The sequence below is a fragment of the Centrocercus urophasianus genome, unplaced genomic scaffold, assembly GCF_019232065.1.
Source record: "Centrocercus urophasianus isolate 14NV4802_14NV808 unplaced genomic scaffold, USGS_Curo_1.0 seq_11, whole genome shotgun sequence".
In the NCBI taxonomy this organism is placed as follows: Eukaryota; Metazoa; Chordata; class Aves; order Galliformes; family Phasianidae; genus Centrocercus; species Centrocercus urophasianus.
In genome coordinates this window covers 80,565,178-80,590,392 of record NW_024884253.1, presented here as the reverse complement: position 1 = coordinate 80,590,392, position 25,215 = coordinate 80,565,178, and the positions used below count along the sequence as shown (strand labels likewise).

The 25,215-nt window shown below is 47.1% G+C and overlaps 1 long non-coding RNA gene across 2 annotated transcripts in view; it reads left to right on the top strand.

Annotated features, from left to right (window-relative positions):
• LOC122155153 overlaps window positions 1–10,421 on the top strand; it is a 44,534-nt gene extending 34,113 nt beyond the window's left edge. For both annotated transcript variants that reach the window (XR_006167153.1, XR_006167154.1), the window contains one exon: window positions 9,553–10,421. This is a non-coding gene — a long non-coding RNA (uncharacterized LOC122155153). The remainder of the gene's footprint in view (window positions 1–9,552) is intronic.
• The last annotated feature ends 14,794 nt before the right edge of the window (window positions 10,422–25,215 follow it).

The following is a 25,215-nucleotide window of genomic DNA, read 5'->3' as shown; positions in this document are numbered from 1 at the left end:
AGGTCTTCTTCCAGGAGATCTCTTTTCCACACAGAGCTGCCTTGTTGCGGCTTTTCTTTTTTCCAGTCCATGCTCTTCCTTATCCTCTTTTCTTCTCCAGGGCAATGGCTTGCTGCCTCTTTGCTAAGTTTGGTCCTTTGGCTGACACACACTTTCTCACTAGGGCATTTCCTGTTTCCCCCAAGCTACATACATATGTGTGAGGCACCACTCGTTCACTCCGGACTGTGACGCACAGTGGTGAGCTCAGCTGAGGATTTTAGCATGTTCTGGGCATGTTTTCCTTCTCTGTAGCATTGGGGTTGTTCAGCTGGGGACATATCTTATTTTAGAGCAGCCCCTTGCCCTCAGTTCCCAAAAGAATCCTTTCTCTTCTGCTGCTGCAGGGCCAGTGACAGGAACTGCTGGGGAAAGACTGACTACAGGACATGGTCTGTTTTCCCTCAGAGCTGCAGAGATGCTATGTTTATTGCTTCTTTCTCTGAGGAGATGCAATTCCCCAGGGTGACTGTACTCCGACATCAACCCAGTGCTACAACAAGAGCTGACAGCAACTCTTCCAGCTCTTGGGCAGTATTCCTGGCACTTGGTGCCTTTCCATCTGCAAGGAGACATACAACAGACTGAGGAGCCGTGCAGGTGAAGGTGAGCTGTCTTGGAAGTATGCCTCAGTATTTGGAAATGAATTGTTTTCCTGGGTGCAACTGTCATTTCAGATTTTATCAGGATACCACTAGCGGCACAGCTGTAAAATAAGTTTCACGTTAGTAAGTTCAACCCCCCAGTGCCCCTACATAGAGCACCTCAGTCTGAACGCATGCACTTCTGCTGCCTTACCTGCAGAGCAGATGAACGGTGCTAGATATTTCTCTACAGTTCTCAGAAAGGAAGTTGAGGTGAGGTAGGGGTTGGCCTCTTCTCCCAGGTAATAAGCAGTAGGAGAAGAGGTAATGATCTTATGTTGTGATAGCGGAGGTTTAGATTGGATATGAGGGAAAATTTCTTCTCAGAAAGAGTGGTGAGGCAGTGGCACAGGCTGCCCAGGCAGGTGGTGGAGTCACCATCCCTGGAGGTGTTCAAGAAAATATAGATGTGGCACTGAGGGATGTGGCTTAGCGGGCATGATGGTGATGGGAAGACAGTTGGATCTGATGACCATAGAGGTCTTTTACAACTTTAATGATTCTATGATTCTCCCATCCACAAGGGGCATTGTGAAGGCCTGCAGACAGCCTCTGCATATCCAGTGAGCATTGGTCCTTTGCCTCTGTGTGTTGGGATGCAGGGCAGTGCTGCAGGTGGGAATATGGCTCCAAGTCACCATGATTTACAGCTGCCCTATTCACAGGCATCTGCAAGAGATGGGAGATAACACTCCACAGGCATCCGTGCCTTTGACCAAGGGGAGGGAGGTGCAGCATCTCATGGTGATTGAGAAAGCTTGGCTGGCTTTGCACGTAGGAAGCTTCTTCAAATGTGTTTCCTCCCACCCCCCGGCCTTTTGTTTTCCAGCCATGCTTGACGCTAGTGATGGCCAGCTGAACTCCCCAAAAGTAAACTTCCTCTCCTGCTATAAACTGATCCTTTGCTGTTGCTATGGTGGCTGTAGAGCAGCAAGTGGGCTGAGTAAATGCTTCCCATGGGCACAGAGATGGGGGTCATGCAGGCAAGCCTAGCAGTTCCTCCTCTTCCTCTCTGCTACCCCACAGGGAAGTGAAGGCAGTGGCTGTCAGCAAGCACTGACACCTGGTCCTGATGCTATAGGAATCAATGGCAAATGCTCACCTGGGAAGCTTGAGCAAGAGGTGGGGAGGGATGGTGCAACTGGGTCCTCTGCAATATCTCACAGACTGCTGAGCTTCTAGCTGTGCAGGGGCAGAACTTATTGCACACATATGTATGGCTCCTTCCCTGTCACTGATTCAGTTGACCAAGTATGAAATCCACAGGATTCTGGTCCTCTGTTACTGACTTTGATGTCAGGTCTTCCTCTTTTTTTTTTTTTTTTTTTTTTTTTTTGAAGTGCATTTCAGTGTCTATAGCTGACTTCTGAGTCACTTCCCAAATGCTGATGCTTTGTGTGACTGCATGGGTCAGCCTGGCAACGCGCTGAAACACACAGGGAGGTGCTGCCTGAGCCGAGCCGAGCCGGTTGTGCATCCCCTACTGCAGATATTCTGCAATACCACTTATTTATATCAATATTCTGGCAGATACCAGTTAGCTGGGGGTTTGTCTAACTCAACTTGAGGAGGTGAGAAATACCTTCAAAAAGCAGAGGCTCAGCCAGCTCTGCCCCTAATGTGGGTACAAGCAGACGTTTATCCGCGAGGGTCTGGGTGCTCTTGTGCCACTCATCACTCTGGCCTCTGCTGCAGCCAAATGAAAGAGGGAATCAGGCTGGGCTGGAGCAATGCTTTCAAGAAATAAGATTGCCTTCTCACCACAACAGCAAGCAGATGACTTTAAAGGTTTGTAAAATGATGCCTGTGTTCCTCACCATCGAGACTGCCAGTGCCAAACAGCTGCACTGCAAAGCACCCACCTACGTGAGCTGCCACTGCATGTTTTTGTTTTCAACAAATCTTCCTGGCGTGAGAAAGGACAGGATTATGTCATCTCATCACTATGTACCTGGGTGTTACTGGCTCAGCTGATCGATTGGTACCTTTGATCCGACATCTTGATATGCAGTTGCAGGCCAACTGGAGAGTCCCTGAATTTCCATCCTTCCCACCTCAACTGAGAGAGCACAAAACCTCCGTTAGCAACAATGTTGGCAGGGCTGGGAGAGAAGGAAGTTTCTTGGTGAAAGCTTGTCTGTAATCCTAAGCATGTCCCTGTAATCAGAGCCTCTGACTCAGAGCTGGGGGGATGCATAGGGTCAGTATGGCCCCCTCATCCACCAACAGAGTGAATCATGATGCCACAAAGAGAGAAGCCTGAAAGCCTCACCCTGATCCCTATGTGCAATGGCAGTGGGACAAGTTGCACAAAGTACACTAAATCAAAGGCAACTCTGTTATGCAATGTGTTACAATACCCAGTCTCTATAGTGCCTCAGCAAACAGATGGCAGGAGATGAGGCTGATTACAAAGGGTTTTCTGAATCTCTCACAATGACAGAGGAATCAAGCAATACCCAGCTCAGAGTGCCTTCTAGATCTTTGCTGGTTTGCATTTCTCTGTTCTTGCTGTGCTCGCCTCGATAGGGCGTTTAAAATTAAAGTGGCTGAATGTGAATGGCAGAAGAGATGGCTGCACGCAGGGCTGGCACAGGGAGGCAGGAGGACAAGCAGAGCAGCTCTGCTTTGGCAGCTGTGGGAGCTCCAGGAACTTATCAGTTCACACGAAATCTCTAGCCAGGGTGGCCCCAACTTGGGCTGGGACAGCCTCAGATGACGTGACACCTGAATTTAGTCCATGGAGGCAGTGAATGTGGATGCTTGACTGCTTACTCAAATACCTGCACACCTCCAGAAACTGCAGCTCTTATGTGCAACTATTGGTAATCCTACCCAGGAGACCAAATTTGGAGGGCCCTTTGGAAAAAGGGCGTAGCTTAAATCTCCCAGCCCAGCTCCCCAGGCACAGGGCTGCATTTCAGCTGAACCATTGGTGCAGCATGGTCACAAGTAGGGGCAAGGCTCCGCGGTCTCAGTGTGAGTGCTGATCCAAAAGATCCGGGGACGCCCTTTCCAGCAGTGCACCAACACTGTGGCTGGATAGGGAAGCTAGAAATCACTGGGGAGAGAAGGGGAGAGGAGGCGCTGTTAGCACAGCCGGGCTTAAAAATGGGGAGGTGTGGGAGGCTGCTGCAAGCACCGCGGCCACCCGCCCTGTTACAGGGAGTGTTTCCAGCAGCTGCGCCGCAGGCGGCTGCCACTGCCTCCAAAAGCCGCAGCAGCAGCGAGGAGCTGCAGACGTGCAGAAGGGCTCACGCCAAGGCTGCGCAGTCACAGGTGATCTTTTGGTCTGTACATTTTCCAGCAGAGCTGGCAGCCGCTCGTGCAGCGTGCATGCTTCGTTGGCTGTCCAAAGAAGGAACGGGGTGGGCATTGATCCAGTTGAGGCGGTTTCAAGGAGCGAAGGCAGGAAGGAAAATTACCAACTTTGACATATGTTGCTCCCTACAGGTCTCTCCTGTTATAGCCTGGCAGGATGTCAAGGTGCACAGACAAGACCCAGAGCCTAACACCCGGTGGCTGCTTCGCCTCCCGTCCCACCCCTTTCACGCAGGCAGGAGTGGCAAACCCATTTCTGGCATACCAGGAAATCCTGGTTCTTGCTGTTATCATGCAGACGTTAGACAGCCCCGTGCTGCAACCAGTAGGACCTGTGGGAAGGAGGCAGGGAGGGAAGGAGGGAGGGGGAAGAGTTCCCTTGGAAAGAGTGCGGCAGCACCAGGCAGTGGGTTGGACAAGCTGAAGTGAAACTTGGCATCTGGGAACGGAGGGAATGCATTTGCCCAGTAGACGTGGCACTTGAGCGAGAGATCAAACGAAATGGCCGTGGAAATCTTGAGTGATCAACTAGTTAGCACAGGGGATTTTTCTGCTGTTCTGAATAAGGTTCCACTGTGCTGGCTGTCAGTCACCCTCTAATAAATATTATTTTTATGGCTCTGTAACTCTTTCCTCTGGCCAGCACGCAAGCAGTCAGTTGCACGCAGAGCCCTACTTGGGGCAGGGCCTCTGGCTTGCCAGCACGAAGTTTGGGATGGCAGAAATCTATTTATTCTCCCAGGAGTATTTATTCACTCCAGAGTGTCGGAAAGAATGCAGTGTGGCACAGCAGTCATCCAGAACGGTGAGAAATATTTGTTCCAGGTACAAAATCTTCTTGCAACATGCCTTCATGTGCAGTGTAGCCTGTCCTGGGGCAGATGAAAGGGTCCAGGGAGTCTTCCCATAATCTTGCTCATTAAGAACTGATTCTTAAAGACTTCTGCTGGAAGAAACACACATGTGTCCAGTGCATTAGAGGTACTCTGGATCAACACCTTTCATTCTCCCTCGTCAGCAAGTCCCTGCTAAGGGCTTGACTTGAAAACAAATAGTGCTAAAACCTCCCCATCACAAATTCTTTCTTCTGGGGCAGGTTCCCCACTGCTCACTGAACAGTGTGCTTTCAGCCGTTGTTTTTGCAGTTTGTCAGCACAACCTTGAAAGAAAGGACTTTGGCTGAGAGCTAAGCACACGGTACCAGCTGTACCAATTTCCACCTCCTGGAATGCAGCAGTGGACTTTTGCACTGTCCTTCCTCACTTCCCTCAGTTAGGCTGAAGCCTCTGGCCAAAGTGTTGGCAGTTCTGGCTGGCTAACTCTGCCTGGATGCAAGGAGCAGCGGGTTTGGGCTCCTGCTGCCAGGGTGGGAGCTGCTGGCCGGCCACAGGCAGCTATGTGGGCTGAGGGCCTGAAGGCATGGGAGGAATGCTGATCTCCCCACACACTTTGGGGGTGAGCAGGGGAAGCTGGAATGCAAGAGCAGAGCACAGGAGAGGCAGAAGTGAGGGAAAAAGAGATACTGTGTGATAGATGGGACGGAGAGCAAGAGGGAGGTGTGAAATCACTCAGAGGATGGGCAGGATGTGAAGAATAAGGGCAATAAAAGGGTGAAGGAGTGTTACAAGCTCCTCACCTTCCAGGGATCGGGTAACAAACTGGAGTCTTTTCCCTGCTGTGCCTGAAGGGTACTGTATTTTGAAAAGAAAAAAAAACAAAAAAAATTAGTGTAGTGACTTTTTGTTGTGAAATAGTCAGGTTCTTGCGACTGGTTATAGCAGCAAAGTAGGCTAAAAACAAAAGCACCACGCTTTGCTGTTAGTCACAAACTTCTCTGCCCTCTCCTTTTCTCCTTTCTGTGCCTCCAGCAAGGAGAAAAGCAAAGCACAGTGCTTTCCTCCTCCTTAGCAGGGATTTTACACTGATCACAGCACCCGCATAGTGCAGTGCTGTTACCTCGCAGTTCTGATGCTCTTTATCCTCAATCAAATGTTCATGCAAAACACAGGCTCTTTGTGTGAATAGAGGGAAATAGGGTGAAGAAATTGTGTAATGCCAGAAGAGCAGCGTGCCTGGAGCAAAGGTTTGGAAGGATGATGAGAAAAGTGAATGGTCCAACCTCCTCAACAAACATTCTCAGGGCATTGCCACATGATCCGGAAAGTCCTCACTGTCCAGCGTCACTGAGATGTAAGGTTTCTTCAACCCGTCGCATGGCCTGTAGGTACCAGTGACTACTGGCTCTTTTTACCTTCTTCCCCTCTGCATTCCTCAGAAAAGAGTGCAAAATGGTATTTCCACCCCATCTCTCCCTCTTGCCGTTGTTTTTCCATCATAAATGAACCTAGCACACCTATTTTCTCTGGTAACGTATTGATGAAGTTTTATTCGTTATCCCAAGGGATTTGCAGGAATTAGGGTCAACTTGACATGAGTACTGTACAGAGCTATTTACAGCTGTGTGCTCCTCTTGTGTTGAGCATGAGACCAGCAGCAATTAGGACCGAGGCCAGTGCTTTCAGTGAATAATGGTCTCGGTTACTGGGAAATATTGGATGGTTTCATCTTTATGTGTTGCTATGAGGAAAAAAAAGTTAAGTAAACAAAGAAAAAGAATAAGGGGAGGGAGTGGTGTTTTTCTACTGGCATAGTCAAGAAGGGCAGTGAGGAAGAGATCGAGAAACTGGAAAACAATACTCTGGGTCTTCTCCTGGATCCCGCAGCACAGAGTAGAAATTTTCTTCATACAGCTTGATAGTCAAAATCCTTCTCTCTGAACCCTTCCTGTCCCTCGGAGACATTTTTCAGGGTTCAGTTTTGTTATTTGGGTGAACCGTTGTTTCTGAGATTTGTTTCTAATGCCTAACTTGAGGTCTTCATTGCCATACAGCCCTGAAACAACTGCATTCCTCCATCCCATGGCCTCCACATGGCCTGTACTCAGCACATCCCTGGGGTCCAGAACACCCCAGTTCTTTTAAGTTGTCCCTTTTTACCGGATACAGTCATAGTGTCACAGAATCACAGAACTGTTTGATTTGGAAGAGACCTTTAAATGTTTCCTAATCCAACTCCCCTGCAATGAACAGGGACACCTACAGCTAGATTAGGTTTCTCAGAGCCCTTTCCAGCCTGACCTGAATGTCTCCAAGAATGGGGCAACCATCACCTCTCTGTGCAACCTGTTCCAGTGCCTCGCTGCCTTGGCTTCCTCTAGGGCTCTGAGCCCTGAGATGGGTGCCACAGCGGGGGAGTTGAGACTAGGCAATCTTTAAGGTCTCTTCCAAAGACCTTGGAAGGAACTATGGGATGATGATTACTCTATGGTCCTATGGTTCTCTGATTCTCTGATTCTGTATCAGGAAGCTGAGACTGAGATTATTTCTTGATTTTTCCGAATCTGCTACACTGCCCTTTGCCTGTTGCCTATCTGCCTCTCCTTCTTTTAGATCAGGGAGAAAGGCTCTCAAATTCCTTGCAATATTTTAATTTTTACTTTTCTCAGATAAATAAGATAACCAGAGGGAAGGAATTATGCCGTGTCAGTGTTATTGGGTGTCTAGGTGTGAATTCAGCTCTTGGCCACCTTTGCCAGATTGGCTCAGAGTCTCTGACACCAGAAGCAGGGATGGCCAGGTTTTGTAGGCTACTGGCCGCCACATAGATTTTTAAGTCCATCTCCTTCAGCTGTGCTTTGCAGAAGGAAAGTGAGCTCATTTTGCTGCCCTGCAGAACACCTATTGAAGAGTGTCCATGATGGATGAGACCTGACATGAGCAGGGTGGCAGGACATCTCCTTGCAGCTTGCTTTCACTTGGCTTAGCTGGGGTCGCTTCCTCTTGCAGCCTTCTCTGTGGTGGCCCACAGTTCCCTCTGGAGATGCAGCCTGTAATGAGATCAAGATGGAGGACAGCCTTGTAGCAGCCCTCCATCCTGCTTGAGCATCAGAGGAGGGCTGCCAGCACACCTGGCAGTGGGACGAGGTCTGGGTATTCTTGCCTTCGAGCAGCACATGGAGCCATTTCTTCCAGGGCAGTGTGCACTCACTGTGATGATGCTGAAAAAGCCTTGGCTCCTTGCAGGCTGCTGGCACACACGGCTCGCTAGAGCACTGGCAAGTTTTTAAGGTTTTGTCAGATGGGAACAGTGGTGGGGAAAAGAAAAGTGAAACCAGATGTTTTTCCTTACGGTTGCTTCATATTCATATGCGAGGGAGAGGAGAGGCCATAAAAATGTCATAACCCTTGATCCCTGAGGCTCAGAGTTATACCCTGTGAAAACCAGTGCCATAAATCCACGCCTCCACCTCAATAGCCCCGGGGTCCTGAAGGGGCAAGAGCACTGCAATGGCTGCAGGGAGAGCCTATCAGCTGTCAGGAGGAAAAAGATTTTGGATGTTAGCACTGATAGGCTACTTTTATGGAATCAGTTATTTTTCCAGATTTCTCTGCGGGACTCATCCCGAGGCTGACCAGCAGGCTTGGAAATTTGGGATGCATCTGTGCAGCAATTCATCTATCCTTCAGGCTACGCAGACAGAGCTGGGTTAACTTTATCCTCCCCAGCTTGGGTGCTGCATCATCCCCTGCACTGTCAGCTCCCAGCCTGTGTATGCCGATCTGCCATACACAAAGCAGCTCTGCTCAGAGGGACTGGCTGCCACCAAAGGGGACCTGCTGGGGAGAAGGCTGACTCTGTCAGCTCTTTTTTTTTGTGTGTGTGTGTGTATGTATCATAAAGGCCTCTTGCTCTAGTCAGAAAACGAGGATTGCCAGGCAGCTCGCTCCAGGGAAACTGTGTGTGTGAGAGCGAGTGAGGAGGAGAGGAAATGAAAGTGGTGCACACATGCCTCCAGCCAAACAAGGATTGGAACAGAGAGCCATCAGAACACAGAGAAACCAGGCCTTTTCTGCCCTGTGCTGTATTACCTGGATGCTTTTCTTTATATATGTATTTTCTACACCTGTTTTGTGCCTATGCACAAAAGTGAGGTGAGGTAGGTGAGGCAGTAAGGAAAAACAATCCCCAGTCTGATGCAGACTATGGGTGCTGATGTGGGATGTGACTTCAGTCACAACTCAGACTGAATGTGACTTTTCCTGCAAGGTCAAAGGTGACTGGATTTAGCACTACTTTTGGGGATAATGTGTGTTCTATCCCATAGGATGCTGTGTTGTGCAACATATAGCCATGGTTACACTGCAACACGTACTGGAGTGTAAACAAGAGTAGGAATGTGTGTTGATGGTGATGGAGAGAGCAGCAGGCTTGAACTCAAAAAAATTAATTTTGGATCTTGATTTGACAAAGGCTCCTGTATTTTCTGTGGTCAAATCACGTAAAGCAGCTTTCAGTGTCTTCTATCCTTTCACAAAGCAAGAGTGCTTTTCTTAGTCTCCACTGGTTCCGTGATTGCCAGCTGCCAGGTGTTACAACAGGGTAATGTGACCAATTGGCTAGATTAATTTTTAAAAGTGTTTTCATATGCGGGATAGTCATTCTGTTAAATAATTTCATGGAATAACTACAGTTTTCTTTAACTTTGCAGAACGTTTTCCTGACGAAATGACTAAAAGTTTGGACAACTTGTGACAGGAACCACAGACATTACTTCTCACTGCTTCATTTACTTCTCAGTTGCCACACAACAAGACTGAAAGCTGGAGACGTTTTCAAACTGCCTGGCATGATTGTTGCACTATTTGTGTGAATGCTGGCACCCTGGCCATCCAGGTACACTGCGGCCATCAAAAATAAACTGTTCTGTGGGTGACTGTGCTTCCAGCAACTTTGTATAGATTGGGATATTCCTGGATGGATGGAGTTCTTCCAGTCTTTTTTCACTGTGTTTTCTAGACCTCTTATCTTTCTCCTTCCTCCCTTCTGGACTTTTTCCAGTTTGTTGGTGTTTTTGTGTCCAAAATAGAGTAGCAGTCCCCAGGGTGGAACTATTACCTCACTTGTCCTGAGGATTATTCTCTTGTTTATAAGTCCAGCATGTTGCATGCCTTTTTCATAGTGATATTATAGCACAGACTTTTGATCCTGCCCTGAAGAACTTGTACCTAGCCAGTGGATTCTCTGTGTAATCATAGCATCATTTACACTGAAAAAGACATTCAAGATCAGTAGGTCCAACCATCAACCTGAGCTACAGTCCCATCTCTTTAATACCATCCAAGATGAGGACTCTACCACTACTCTGGGCAGCCCATTCCAATGATTGACTACCCTCTCCATGAAGAAATTATTCATAATATCCAATCTAAATTTCCCCATCTTGGGAACTTAGATATTTTCTCCCAGCATATAGTACTTTGGTCTTGATCTTCTCAAAATGTGTTGTCTTTTTATGTGACCGTTCTTTCAGTTTTCCTGGTGGTGAGGCTGATAACGGAAATAAAGTTTTATAATGGATTTAGACAGTTGATCAATATTCACTTGGGGAAGGCTGGCTTGGGTAATGGAGTTGCTGCTGCAGGATAGAGCTCTGCAAGACAGAGGCAGATGTTATGGGTGAGACTGAAATGTGGTGGCTGATGTTACGGCACTCTGAGCAGCCCGATGTAGCTGCAGATGTCCTTGTTTGTTGCAGGGGAGTTGGACTGGATATTCTTTAAAGGTCCCTTCCAACTCAAAAGATTCTATGATGATGTTTCTGTGATGTTACAATTCTCCATTGTGAAAATACTAGTTAGCTCTGTCAAGCGATGGGTGTTGCTGTCCGGCTTTAGAAGTAATTAGAAAAGATTGCCTGCTCATAGGAATGAACATAAGAATAGTTTTTTATCTCTCCTTGAGTGAGTGAGTTAGTAATAGCCAGAGGGTGAGGATTTAATGTGCATACCTCCTGGCATTTTGCAAAATGACTGAAAACTTCAGCCAGTTTGCGAAATGACTGGTTTCACAATGTGAGATCTTGTGTGCCTTAAAAGGCTGCTATAACTGAAATGGAGCCGTACTCAGCAGCAGGTCTGACTGTTCAGAGAGAGATGAAATTCTTCTGCAGAGAGCAGAGGCTGCTCTTGCCGTCATACGTTCTCCTGATCACCATTAGGGGAGAGAACTTGGAAGCCATTACGAAGGTGAAGCTGGTCTTTAAACTTCTGATATCCTGGTAACTCCCCTCGTGCTGCAGTTTTTTGCTGCTGTGAACAACCTCTCCCCCCACGCACTTGTCCCTGCTCCTTTTGCTTCAGTTGAGCACAGCAGAACTTCTGGGGGATTAAGAACCACTCTTTCTGCCATGCGAGTGTTAGGAGAGCAGAGCGATTGCTGGGCAACTGATGAGCTGGGGCGAAACAGCTTTGGGAAAGAGCACAATGTTCCTTTCTTTTTATGGAAAGTGATATATTACTATAGACTACAGTAATCCAAGGTCTGCTCTTAGCTACTTCACGATTAGCGAACAGGCCCCACTTGTGCTGTACCAACCATTTGTGCAGCTGTGGTAGACACGAGGATGTCAATTAATCTTGATTTGTGCTATAGGATTACTTCATATGAGAGGAAATGTATCGCTGGGTTTGGTTTCAGTGCAAGTCAACGGATGCTATATTTGCAGGGAACGCGCGGGCCTCTGCCGTGCCAGGCAAGCCCTTGGTCCCTGCTGGAACTACCCCAGCAAATTCCCTCTCTTCTCAGGAGTCCTCTCTTTTCTCGGGAGCTTGGGGTGAAAAGATGGAGGAATCAGCACTCAGCACCAAATGTTCTGCAAACTTTGCCCATTCTGTCCCTCCGTCGTACCCATTGTAGGGAAAAGAAAAATGAGGCTTTTCTCAGACATAAAAATCATTGTAATTATTATTTGCATGACGGATTAAACTCTGTGAGGCGCAGGGTAAACAGAGAAGCAGGTGAAGTCCTGTTTCTGCATCAGAGAGCACAAAGTCTACATAGAGAAAACAAATAAAAAGACAAAAAAGATGTAGGCAAGCACATCCTCTGCGAACAGACAAGTGTTGTGTCCTAATATCCCTTCTTCCATCCTCCTGAATCAGAGAAAAATGAGTTTATCTTCAAAACCACAAGGCTCGGGGAAATAAATAAACAGCAAACCACACATGTGGCATTCTTCTTACTTGCTTCTTTTGCAAGATGGTATTGAGGTGTGATGAAAAAATACAGATTAATGGGTTTTGGGACAAAATCATGAAAGCTGCCAAACTGTTTCTGAGTCCAGTGCCCGTGTGTACCTGTTCTTTTTTACCTGAGGTACCTGCCCTTGCTGCATGAATCCACCTTCCCCAAGGACCAGGCTGCTTAGCAATGGGTGCAGGGCAGCACGTGCTGGCTGATGGAGCCAGCACAGGTCAAAGCAGGGGACAGGGAGCAGCACAAGCTTTGGCAGAAGCTGCTCAGGAGCTTGGGAGATCTAAGGCTGAAATCCTCACTGCTGTGCATACACGACGATTGCTCCCTGCCTGACCTCGTGAGGCTGCAGCTAGCTCAAGTATGCCAGCCATGCTGATTGTAATGTGGAGATCACTGTACATGAGCCAGAGGAGAAAATAGCTGGGCAGATGGTGCTATATTAAGGAGAGTGTCTCAGAATTGTCTGCTGGGACGCTCTGGGGGCAAGGGCCTGTCTTGGCCTCACTTGCTCTCTGCTTTTCTCAGCGCCTCCTTCTTTTTTGCCCTTTACTCTCTTCCTGGTGGATCCTCCCTTTCTGAAGGCCCTGAGGCTGCTACCTCCACCTGCAGTTTGGGGAAATGATACCTGGATGTACAACGGTTGTGCCTCACCTATATTCAAGCACATCCAAAGACCCTCTATTCCCGCACCCCTGATCCAGCTCTGTTCTGCTGAGGGTCTCATGGCAGGACCAAGGCTGCAGTTTTCTGCAGGAATGGGCTGGCACGGGCAAGGGAGGGCCTCCTAATCTTCCTCGTCAGCAATCAGCTTTCTTCTGTTGTCATAGGGGGAGGACTTGCAGCAGCATGTTCCTCTCCCCAGCCTCAGCTCCCCTCCTTCTCCATCCTCCCACCATCCCAGTCAGCACCAGCCCTGCTCCGCTTCCCTCCCAGCTGCCGCCCTTCCAGCTCTCCCCTCCGGTTCCCAGCTTAGCTCCAGTGAGCAGGGCAGCAGGCAGGGCAGGGAGGGGAGGACTGTGACAAGACACAGCCGCTGGCTCCTCCTTGACAGCACTGCAAGTGGCCCCTAGTGACCAGCAGCGGGGCAGGCTGGGCACGGACGACTGCATGGCACTCAGCATCCTCTTGGCAGGTCAACATGCACTCCCCCAGGTCACCTTCTGCAAACAAACAAGATCCATCCAGCATGAAAAACAAATGGTACAAGAAAAATGCCTGGGCTGATGCAACTGAAGGACCTGGAGATTTGTGGCTCTGTAGTATTACACTTAAACTGTTTGGTTTTTTTTCTTTCTTTCTTTTTTTTTTTTTTTGGTGGCACTAGGATCATTTCCTAGAGCAAGGAGGTCTCAAGGAAGATGGGCTGAAGTTCCTTTCCTCATATCCTCTCCAGCTCTGTACAGAGTGTACACATTGCAGGACTTTTCCAGCCTTTTGAAACATCCTACTGGATGAAAAGAGAGTAGCTGAAAGTATGTGGAACAGCCATCCTCCTTTATCAGTGCAGGCATCTGGTGTTTGGGGGCTCTGAAAGGAACAAAGCTGTCTGGACAGATGTGATATGAGCTCCAGTGCAATATATCTGGGCTGTGGCTGCGTCACATCACTGATCACTGCAGAGAATAGGAGTGTAGAGAAAGCCTGGAGTTACTATAAGAAACTGTTTACATGTTCAGGATCCAATGTGTGCAGTGAGAAAACAGGCTGCCTTCACCAGTCCATCAGAGGATCAAAGACGGCAAAACTGGGAGAGATCATGCTTGCTGTCGGTAGGGATGCTGGAAGATAAAGAAGCACAGCAGCAGCCCTGACATGGTGACAAAGGCACACAGGGACACTGCAAAAGGCACGTGGGACAATGGTCATCATTTGCTCTTCACACAGCACACATCTTACTTAGCTCTACCACTGGAAGAATAATTTTACCATCTGTGAATGGTTTCACGACACTCCTTTTCCACACAGCCCTTCCACAATTATTTTTTCCATATTCAGTTTTGACAGGTTTTCAAGTCTAAGACTGTCACAGAGAAAGAATTTTTGTTCTTTTTTTTTCTTTCTGGCTCTCGAACATTTAAAAATCTTGTCCACAGCATTTCTCCCAAATAATTGTTGTGGCTGTGTAAATATGATGCTTCTCAGCTTATCTTGTGCGTTTCATTATCGCTATGGAATGAAAAGGCAAGGGAGATCCCTGGCTGCCCGATGCAGAGGGTCTGTGCTTGGAGAGGAGAGGGAAATACTAATTCTGTTGTAGAAAGCAATGTGACATGCCATGCACACAATGCTGGGCAGTTATGGTCATTCACTTTCAAAAAAGATTGATTCACACTGGAACAGGTGCAAAGAAAGGCTGCGGGAGGATTAGGGCGTTGGAGAGCTGGTGTTATAAAAGTAGACTGAAAGAGCTTGGCTTATTTAGTCCAGCACCAGGCAAGCTGAAAGAGGGATATGATCGCTCTCTATAAATACATCCTGGAGGCTAGCGCTAAGGAGGAAGAGGAGCTATTTAAGTTAAAGGACAATGCTGACACAAAAGTGAGCAGGCATAATAAACTCGTCCTCTATAAATCATAGGATTACAAAATGGTTTGGGCTGGAAGGGGCCCAGAAGATCACCTAGTCAGCTCCTCTGCCACAAGCAGGGACACCTCCCACCAGATCAGGATGCACGAGGCCCCATCCCACCCAATTTTTTGAGCAGTTCCAGTGGTGGGGAATCGACGGCTTCTCTGGGGAATCTGCTCCAGTGCTTCACCCGGACCTGCAGGGCTGTGAGACAGGCAGGGCCCTGCTTGCTGCCATGCTGTCTCCAAGCATGTCCAGGCTTTCCTGAGGAGGATGGCTGGGTGCCTGCCGGGCCTGAGCTGACCTCCTCACGGGACTTCCACCAGTCCATCACCTGCAGGCATAGCAGCCTCAGTTCTGTCTGGAGAGGGAATAACCAGGTGTGGGTGGCTGGCTTTGTTTTGTGGCTCAGGAAGGAGAGATTTTGGAAAGATTTCTCTTTGGCCTTGGAGGTTCAGGCTGTGGAAGGAGATGGCTGCCTGGCCTGGGCTGAGGAGCACTGGTGGCGCTGGGGCAGCAGCATATGGCTGTGGTCGGCTGACCAGCATGTCCCCATGAAACCGTGCACTTTTCATCCCTGGTATGAAGCATGGCTGACTGGATTCAACCCTGAGAAGATCCTCCGGGGCATGTGTCACTAGAAATCACTACTGTCATGTTGTACTTTGAGTCCCCAGCTTCTCCTCAGATCTCGCTGCCCACAAATGTCGGCAGCGTGAGCCTAAGTTGCTCTTGGTGATGGGAGCTGAATCACTTGTGGCTTGCCAGTTTTATTTCCACCTTGGGTCATATGTTCACAGCATGAGGAGACTTCATCTCCGCGTGAGCAGGATGGAGAGGCACTGCCCGTCCTGCATCACTGTGAGGCTTTGTCTGCAGCACAAGTGCTGGCAGGGATGGGAGCGGCCGAACGCCTCTTCCCCCAAGGAAAACATTGCTGCTTGCTTTCAGGACGCTGTGCCAGCACAGCTCTGAGCACACTGCTGCTCAGCCATGCTGCTGAGCTGGGCCATACGCCTGGGGCCTGGGTCACACAGAGCCACAAGGACCATGCTGAGGTGGCAGGGCTGGCTTTCATGGCTCTGTGTTGCAGTCACGAGTATCCTGGCTTGTGTGTTTCAGTGCTTTTTTCCCCCTCCTTTTCTATTTCATTACGTGAGGATAAGGGCAAGCCATGGAATGCATATTTCACAAAGGACTTCCATTCAGCTGTTAAGTCAGGAAGTTTGCCAGAAATGTAATTCTTTCATATATCTCCAGGATAAAAGCTGGGCAGGATGGCGGATGGCTCATTCAGGATGAGACATTACAACACTTTTCTTCCTGGCATAGGATGGTATGTGGCTGCACTGTCTGTGGGTAGGTGCCTGGCTAACAGGGCTTTTTGAAGAGGAGAGTTAATATATATTTTAAAATACCTCTTCTCTTGCTTTGCCCAGTAAGTTTTGCTTGTCTGGACATCCAGCCTCAGAAAGGGACCGTTTGCTCTATGTGTTGGATTCCTGCTGCCCTCTTATGGCTGGCTGGCTCTGAGTGCTGTGAGAGCACCAGTTTTGTGCATTCAGTTAAAGAAACTGGCTTAGCTCAGAGCTCTATTCCAGCAATTTTGTAGCATGGGACACATTTCTGTAGAAAGATCTGGAGAAATCTTTTTACAGCTCCTCATGGCATAACACGTCTCTTCCTTTTCTTCTCACTCAAAGTAAAACCCGTTCTTGGAGCAACTTGCTTCTGCCACATTGCATCCCACTTAATTCCTCTTAGGAAAGTACTTTCCTATCCCAATGGATTTAGTAGTGATGTAGGGGGTGGACAGAGAAGGAAAACAACAGTGCAACCCTTGAACTTCAGCAGCTTTCTGCAGATCACAGGAGACCTCCAGAACAGTGCTGCAGAGATTGGACTTGCCAAACACTTGGAGAGGATTCAGATGGCTGTATCTGTGGAAGGCTTTACAGTGGTAATGGAGACGTGCACTGTCACCTTCTGTTGCTTTATTACCAGAGGTGTAATAATGTCTGTTTTGTTCTGAGAAAGCTATCTGTGCCCTGCCTGCCTTGTTGACTTAGAGGGATTACATTTCTTACCGAGGAGACCACGCGGTTCACTGCGGAACGGCTCACCACTGCTTATCTATGGGCAAGGTACAGCCTGCTGCTTCAAGAGCATTTCCTTGATCAGCATGGGCTCTCTGGGAAGCCTGCTGCTCATCACATTTTGTGAAGTTCCTGTGGCTTTCTCCACAAAAATAAAATCCTAAAGACAGTCTGGACGTACGCTGCTGCACTGCAGCAATAGAAGAGAAGATGTAAGATATCTGGAAGGAATTTTGCAGATGAGTTAATGATCGGTGGAGTGTGAAGAATGGTATGGACACAGCCTGCATCTCTTTGCCAAAGAATCTAGCATCCTACTGAGGACTGGAGGCCGTAAGCAACAGGGGAAAAGGAAAGATGAATTGTAGTTAAGGAGACAAACAAGCAGTATTGGAAGAAAGTTCCAGCAGCTGGAGCTGAACTTCATTCATAGCTTTCTCACTCATCTGACTTAACTGCTTTTGCTAATTTTGATAACAATCTCAATGAGAACGCAGGATCACAACTGTTGTTGTTTCATCACAGTTAGCCAAACTTGGTGAAAGTTTAATGAAAACAGCAAGGCTGCATTCTTTGATGTTCCTTCTTCTATCCAGCCCTGGAAAGAACATTTTAAAGCTGTATTTGTAAAATGTATTTTAAATCTGAGCACATACATTGTGGAAGGTGGGGGTGAACGTTTGGCTTCATTCAGAGCTGTGGGAGTTTTGCCATGATTTTCACAGGCCAGAATTTTGTCCTTGTTTATGTAATTTTGCAGCCAGGCTGAAGAACTATTAGGATGCCTGGTCCAGAAAAAGAGATCTTGAATCTCAACTTTTTTTTTTTTTTCTTCACTATTGCTAACAGTTGGGGTAAAAATGCTGGGAAAGTCCCGAGGAAATTGAACTGGTATAGAAGTCGTATGTTTAGCTGGCTGTTTTCTAGATGCTATTGTGGTCTCTCAATCTCCTCTCTTGCTTCCTGAGCTGAGAATGATGTGCTCCAGACCTGCACGATCTGCAGAAAGCTGCTATCCTGTCACAGAGACAGTTGCATTGCCTTCACTGGCAGGGGAATGCTGGGTAGCTCTTTAAGATCAGATAATAGGTAGGTGCAAGACAACCAGAAATCTGAACATACTTACTAAGCAATGTTCCCGACTAATGTAGGCAGCAGTTGGTTTAATAGCAATTCACATCTGGTAGCCAAGGTGCTATGGGATGTGTTTGGATCAGGTTTGGGCATGCACCAGGTGAAAAACTGCTCTGTTAGACGACGAGTTGCTTTTTGTAAGCTTCCATTATAGGTCTGTGCAACATACAGAGCCACGTATGAGAAGGATTTCCAGGTCACATATTTGCAACCGTGAACTGGCACCAATGGGGCTTTTAGGTGGTCTTTCTATATCTAGTAGCACTCATCAGCTTCCACGTTCCCCAGTGTGAGTCTGTGCAACAAAGAGTATGTGCAGCTGTTCATTTCATCTGACAAATCCTGCACCTCATATTCCAGGATAAAAGTCAACATACCTAAAATTTCTGTTCTGGGGAGAAACCAGCTAGTGGCAGTGCAGCAGAAGTTGCACTGGCTGCAAAAAAGGGTTACATCTGTGCAGCTTCTTCTCCTAAAACATCCCCTAAGATGCAATGTGCCAGACAAACTGGTCTGAACACACACACACACACACATACACTCACACACACGCAGTTCTGTGGCATTTTAAAGCTGTTGTGTGATTTTAACTGTATTCTGTTTAACAGTCTGAGCACTGCACCATTTGCAGGGAGAGTTTTGCTGGTACCACCAAGGCTGTACTGGATTGATTATTAAAACTGGCATCACTTAAGGTAGAGGTTTGAGCTAAAAATAAGCCACTCAGTCTAAGTGGCCACATAAGGCTGTGCTATGCTACACAGCTTATCTGGTAGCGGTGACTTCAGAGGAACTACACTGAAAAACACAAGAAGAAATTTGGTCCCAGGCTCTGATCTCATAAGCTCACATAGGCTCTGGATGCAAACAGAGAAAGCATTTATGCTTGTTTGATGCAGCACTGTCCCCTTCTTTCTACAGAATTCGCCTCAGAAGAATGAGAAACTTGTCAAGTACAGACTAATCCTTGAACATGATGGTTGAAGAGTTGCTGGACTGGATCCTACAGGCCTAGTTAAAAAGAAAAAAAAAGAAAGAAAGAAAGAAAAAAATGACAAACCCAGCAGTCCTGCTGACACAGGTTGGATTTTTGCCTGAGGCCTACAAGGTTTGACAGTAGGTGAATTAAAAGTGAAATTGTTGAGTTGAGTTTCCCATTTTCTTAAAATAAACATGCCAGCACTCCCATCAAAAATGGCACTCTGAACAGAAACAGTTTGGCTTCCTATCTTAGTCGGGACCCACCAGAGAGAACTTCGTTGAATCCTGCCAAGAGGTTGGTGGCTGTAATAAACTGGATATAAGCAGGGCAAAGGGACAGCCCACAGGCCTTCCCCTGCCCCTACCAGAGGAAAAGGCTGGGTGAGGTTTCCCTGCTGTTCAGCTGCTGGTTAACAGAAGCTGTTTTCTATTTGGGCTTACACTGGTTGAGCAGCCCTGTCTGCAGCTGTATCGTGTTACACACTGTTATGCAACCCCATCTTTTCTTGCAAACAATGACAGGAGCAACCTAAATCACAAAACATAAAGACTATAATTAAAGAGGGGAAAGTGCTTATTTTGCATTTGGATACCCGCAGCAAATTCAGATTAGCTGAACTAGCAAATCGCATGGCAGAGGCTTAATGAGGATAACACTAGACTAAATGATGGCTGTTGTACCCCAGTGCTGGCCAAGACAGTAGTGTGACCTGACTCATGCTGTCACGACTTGGGCAGTTCTCTCTGTTCTTGACAGACTGTGAGATTTACACTAGGAACTGGCGCCTGGCAGCCAAAGGCCTCAGCTTTCTGGACCACTAGAACTCAAGGATCCAGAATGATGCTTCAGGTCCATTTCTTATGAGTGGAAGTTTGCAGGTCCACAAATTGGAGAGTAGCAGCTAAGACTTTGCCCAAAGGCTCCACGCTAGGTTTACCCCTGCACTCTGGCAGGGAGGTTTGTTCATCCATGCAGCTTGCTGCTGTGGTTAGCTGTGCGAAGTGGAAGCCCCCACCCAGGAATTCTGAATTTGAAGATTGTGTGACTGTGTAAAGTTCCTTAGAGCTCTGGAAAAGAAAGCACTCCTGACTCCCCTACTTCTTCCCTCCCACCTTCTAAGGGAAAAAGAGCCATAGATTTTAAGATCTGATATTTCTTTCAGATTTTTCTTGCTGGAGGTCTTCCTTTGGGAACTCAAATTAATAGCTTACTCAGGCACTAATGGAACAGCAGCTGTTTAATGTTAAACAAAGAGAGATTTTCATCCAACTGATTGCTAGATATTTGAGTTAAATAAGAATTAATTAAGAGTAAAGGCCCTGCTTCCCTTTCAGCATGCAACTTTTACCCTGGTGAGCATCTCCATGAGACTCAGTTGAGTTTTCTGTTTTATGCCAGAGTTATTGGGACTCTATAAGTTCTAAGCAGGATGAAAAAGAACTGAATGTATTGATGTTGCTGCTTTGGTGGCATATAAAACTATAGACCTGAGGGATCTTCAGTTGACCCTAAAGATATCTAGTGCTGGGGAGGAAAAGAGCCTAAGCTTAAAATGTAAAATATAGGGAGGATGATTCAGCACAACTGTGATGCTGTCAGCTCCACCCATCTGTTTTAATCATGCATCTTCCCCTTTTTCCTGCTGTAATAATTCTCTACACGTAGTTAGAATTTTTTACAGATCACTGAATGCCAGAAATGTTGCAAGTTATACTGTCCCAGTATCAGTGACATGCACATCTTGCTAATTTATATTGGATATGAAGATAATTACCCATGACTTTGGGCAAGTAGGAAAACAGTTTAGTTTATGGAGAGTTCTGCAAAATGCTGGTGATAAACGCTGCAGCATCTGTACCACTGGTTGCCCTGTGAACACTTTCTTGTTCTACTTTTGTTGAAAACTCTGCATTATCCCTTCCCACAGCCAAGAGCTTATCTAACTCAAGAGTCAGGCAGCTTCTCAAATAGGAAGATGTTGTATGATACTGAATAACAGCTCAGTTTCTACATACATGTGCAATTTTCACAGTTAATATCTCATTCTTTTACCTTATTCTCCAAGAGGAGAAGTTCAGGCATCTTAGCCTTGAGAACAGCTCTTTGTTACCCAAACAGCTAGCTAGACTTGAGATGCAACAGGTTATTCTATGGAGGCATCAAATAGGCTGGGGGCTGTACTAAGGGGAGAGTGCAGTATCACATTTTGCTGACAGCAGTATCTGCCAGACATGAGATATTGCCTGTGCCAACACAGCATGCCAGTTCTGCAGCCCAGACGCACCTATATCCGAGCTTTCTCTTTGGGCCCACAAGGGATGTTTCTTCACTTCACCCTGGGTTTTGTGCCCTCCATTTTTGTGCACATCCTGGAACAAGAACTACAGTGCCCATGGACCAGACTAGTCCTGCTCAGCTTTGCCATAGGCTCTGGGAGGAGCCATGATGATTTTGTATGCTAACAAGCCCTTAATTGCATCTACTTTTAAAGGCCTTCTCCCCTTAACTTGGCTGAGTTCACAGCATTCAGTTCATCCTGTGCCTGAACATACAGCAGGTGACTAGTCTTACATGCTGATGGAGGAAAGGGATCATTTCAAAGCTATAAGGCAGAGACTGGGCAGGCAGACAGCTTGGGGAGGCAGGGGGCTTCACAGAGTGGAGCTAATGAGGTCAGCTCAGCAGTGCATTGCCTTTGGGGCTGTTCTGTGTTGTTCACCTGCTTTCAGTCAAATGACGAAGGAGCAGCTGGTGCAAACCATCATTTTTGTTACCGTTATATTTGACCCTGGAGGAGGCAAGAAACACAGTTTAAGCTTGGCTTTGCTGGTAGTTCTTGTGGTTTTTTTATTTCTTTAGGAACTATGGAGGCAAAGACAAGATGGCTGGAAGTGCTGCCCCTAGTGCTCTCTCATGGAGGCAAGCTGAGCTGGCATTCCCTTTGTCTACAGGAATTTCTGTGCACACCTTGATGCTTTTCTGGCCGTGAAAGTACTGTTGCCAGGTAATTTTTATTTATTTATTATTTTTACTAGTCACTGGTGTCTCCCCCACAAAGATCCAAGAAAAGTTTCCCTAGGATGAGGTGCTGGGATTTCCCTGGATCCCAGTACCTCATTGGATGGAGGAGCTGTTGTGTATTTGATACTTCTTCAGAAGTCATGCATTTGTAAAGTCAGATGCAAAGTCATATAAGTCAGATGCTGACATCAAACACTTGGTAACTTAAGAAGATGGCATTGCATGTTACGCTGGTGTATTCATCTTTTTCTTCCAAATCTTCTCTTCCTCTAGAACAAGAGTCTTTAACTCTCTCTTTACTGCTTAAAACCATGTGAAGCAGGGTATTCTCTTTTTCAGCTTTCGGTGACTCCAGTCAAAGAGTTAATCTCTTCTATGTATGTTAAATACAAAAGTTCTCTTCTGGCTCTCCTCTGCTTTGCTAAAGTCTGTCCTTGTCCTTCCCCACCTCCTCCTCCCTCCCCCCCTTTTTTTGGGGGAATCAAATTTATGGTTGCCTCTCCGCAGAGTCTGAAAGTTTCTTTTAGTATTATTTTAAGTAAAAAATATAACTGCCTTGGTGTCCCACTTCCTGGATGACATTGGCAACCTTTTGTGTGGCTACTGACATTTCAAGAGAGCCATGTCTACAGGCAGTCTGTGTTTGGCTAAATTTAGCAAGCCACGGATCAAGTGGCAAGTATGTTCCACCCTGAAACTTATTTTAGGTAGGGACTCGGCATAGGCACCAAGAGGTTAAAAAGTTGTGTGGGGGAGAAAAAAAAAAAAAAAAAAAAAGACAAGAAGCAAAATATTTTGCAAGAATTGTTGCTATGTTCTAAGCTTCAGCTTGTGAACGTTGAGGCTCTGAATCACGTTCACTGGGGAAACAGCTGCAGCTGTTTAAGATGCTACTGCTCCTCAGCTGTTTGTTACCTACTTTTTGCAAGCTGGGCCCTTAGCACAAACTTTCCCAGCAGCTAGAGCTCAATGCATCAGCTTCTAACCTGAAGGAAAAAAAAGCAGGGGCATGTGCCTCTCTCACCAGCATTGCTGTGGGGTGCAGTAGTCCCCCCCCAAGGAGGACTGTGGAGGGCATGGATATAGTAAGAAACAGCAGGAAGTTTCTGCAAGAGGTTTTGGAATACCATATTTACGTGTGCAGTGTGCCCGAGTCCTCCTGACTGTGCTCTGGTGTCCCAGATCACAAAATATATTTCTACAGTTCAGCTGTGCCTGGGTTAGTTAAAATTGTTTTGGAAAATTGGCTTGGCTAAATCACAAAGAAAACATGGTGTGGACATGCTGGTCTGTAATTAATTGATGAGCGCTAACCAGATTGTCAGCTCGTGTAAGTGCATTCAAATGGGCTCGTGCACGCTTAGCCAAGCAGTTCAAACCCCGTTTTGATTCTAGACCCAGTTTATTCCCTTGTATAAAAGCACAGGCTAGCTAAAAGGAGGTGCGAGGCTCTCGTGGCATAGGGCAGACTGCTGCGTGCCCCCATCTTCCCACTGCCTGGAGACGGAGGATCCCAGGAGGCCTGCCAGCACCTGACTCAGGGCAAAGCATCGCAGGGACTGACTGTAATGGATGAGAGCCGCACCCGGGCCGGCTAAATAGCACACCTGGGTGCTGTCTGCTCCAGCAGCGATTGGGAAAGACGCCGGTGTTTCCTGGCAGGGCCCCTGACAGCATGCCCGTGGCTCACCTGGGCCCAGCCGTGAGCAGCCCTGCGAGCTCACACAGCTCCGAGGCCTGGTGCTGCCCCAGCCTGCGCGGGTGGGAGCTGGCACAGCTGCTCCTGCCCTGCCTGGGGAGGGATCTGGGTGAAACTCGGCTGGGGCAGCTGAGTCACCCACAGATGTGAGAAACAGGGACACAGCAGCTGCTTTCTGGAGGGATGCTGGGCATCCAGAAATGTAAGAAATTCCCGGCTGTGCTGCTGGCCTCAATTTCCCTTAGAAACAAAGCAATAATTACTCTATCGCAAAGTTCAAGCTCTGGAATACCAAATGTTACTTAAGGGAGTGTTCTTACAACTGTCGTTTGTTTTGTGTTTTATTATCAGCTCTAGCACTTACTCAAATGGAAGCAAGCTGGGGAGCTAGCAGATTGCTCATCATACAGTTTGTGCTTCACTGAGCCCAATAGGTGAAATAGTTTGGGGTCTTCTGTGCTGTTTAGTGCAATGTGCAAATGAGCACTGTAAACATTTTTAAATGCTTTAGTATCTAGTCACAGGAAAAAGAAGAGGGTGTGCCTCTCTCCTTTTGTTAGGATGCACAGAACAGACCCTTATTGTTAAATGTTAACACAGGTTCTGACCAGCCTGAAGGGCATGTTGGCTTTGGGATGGGGAAACCACTGTACTCGGTGTTTAGGAGAGATATTTCCTAAGTATTCAGCACTCCTGTTTTCCACAGAAAGCATAAGAGCACTTCGTACTCAGCCCTCAAATATTTTTAATCCTCTAGAAAAGCAGAGGGCTGTGTTCAGCCATCTTGGCATTCCTAAAACCAATGGGAGAAACCCTAGAAAGGAAGCACACTATTTCTCCTCCCTGACCTCCCATAGAAAAAAGACCAAGCATTTCTCCCAAACCTCTCAATCCCTAAGAAAGTTCCATGAAGGACTGATAGTGATGCATTTGCAAGCAGTCTAAAGTTTTAAACAAAAGATGACAGTTAAAAATGTCGCTTTCTCCTTAATTGGGGAGATGCAGGTTGGAGTATAGTCTTCAGATCAGACTCAACCTCCTCCATTTTCATTTCTGTGCAATTCAGCAGAAGTAGAAAGGACTGGTTCAGAAGAAAGCAATACTTCAAGGCTGCTTGGAAAGAGAAAGAATTTAATTCCCACCTTAATCAGTGAAAATGGGCTCTTTTCTATTGATTTCAGTAAGTGCTGTAGCAGGCACTAATGGACTGAAGCGAAATCACAAATAGACTGAACCTTGCTGAAAGAGATGGTGGAGTGGGAATCTGCACACTGGGAGTAAGAAAAGAGTCCGTAATGGAAATCAGAAGATGGAAGTGGTTGAACCCCAGGCCCAAACACACATTCCTGACAGGTGACGTGTATTTCTACTGACTGTTGACTGTTCCGATACACAAGGACTAAGAAGAATCAGTAAAGTTATGGTGTCCTCTTAATGATGGAGAAAGGCTGTCTTAGTGCTTAATTGCTGCTGAACACACAATCCATCTCTCCTCCTGCTCTGTTCCTCCTCCTAACTCTGAAACGAGCCACAGAGGAAACCAAAAATTACCCCTGCACCCCTCATACTCTCAACAGCAATTTTTCCCCCTCCAGTAGGATCACCTTGCTGAATCCA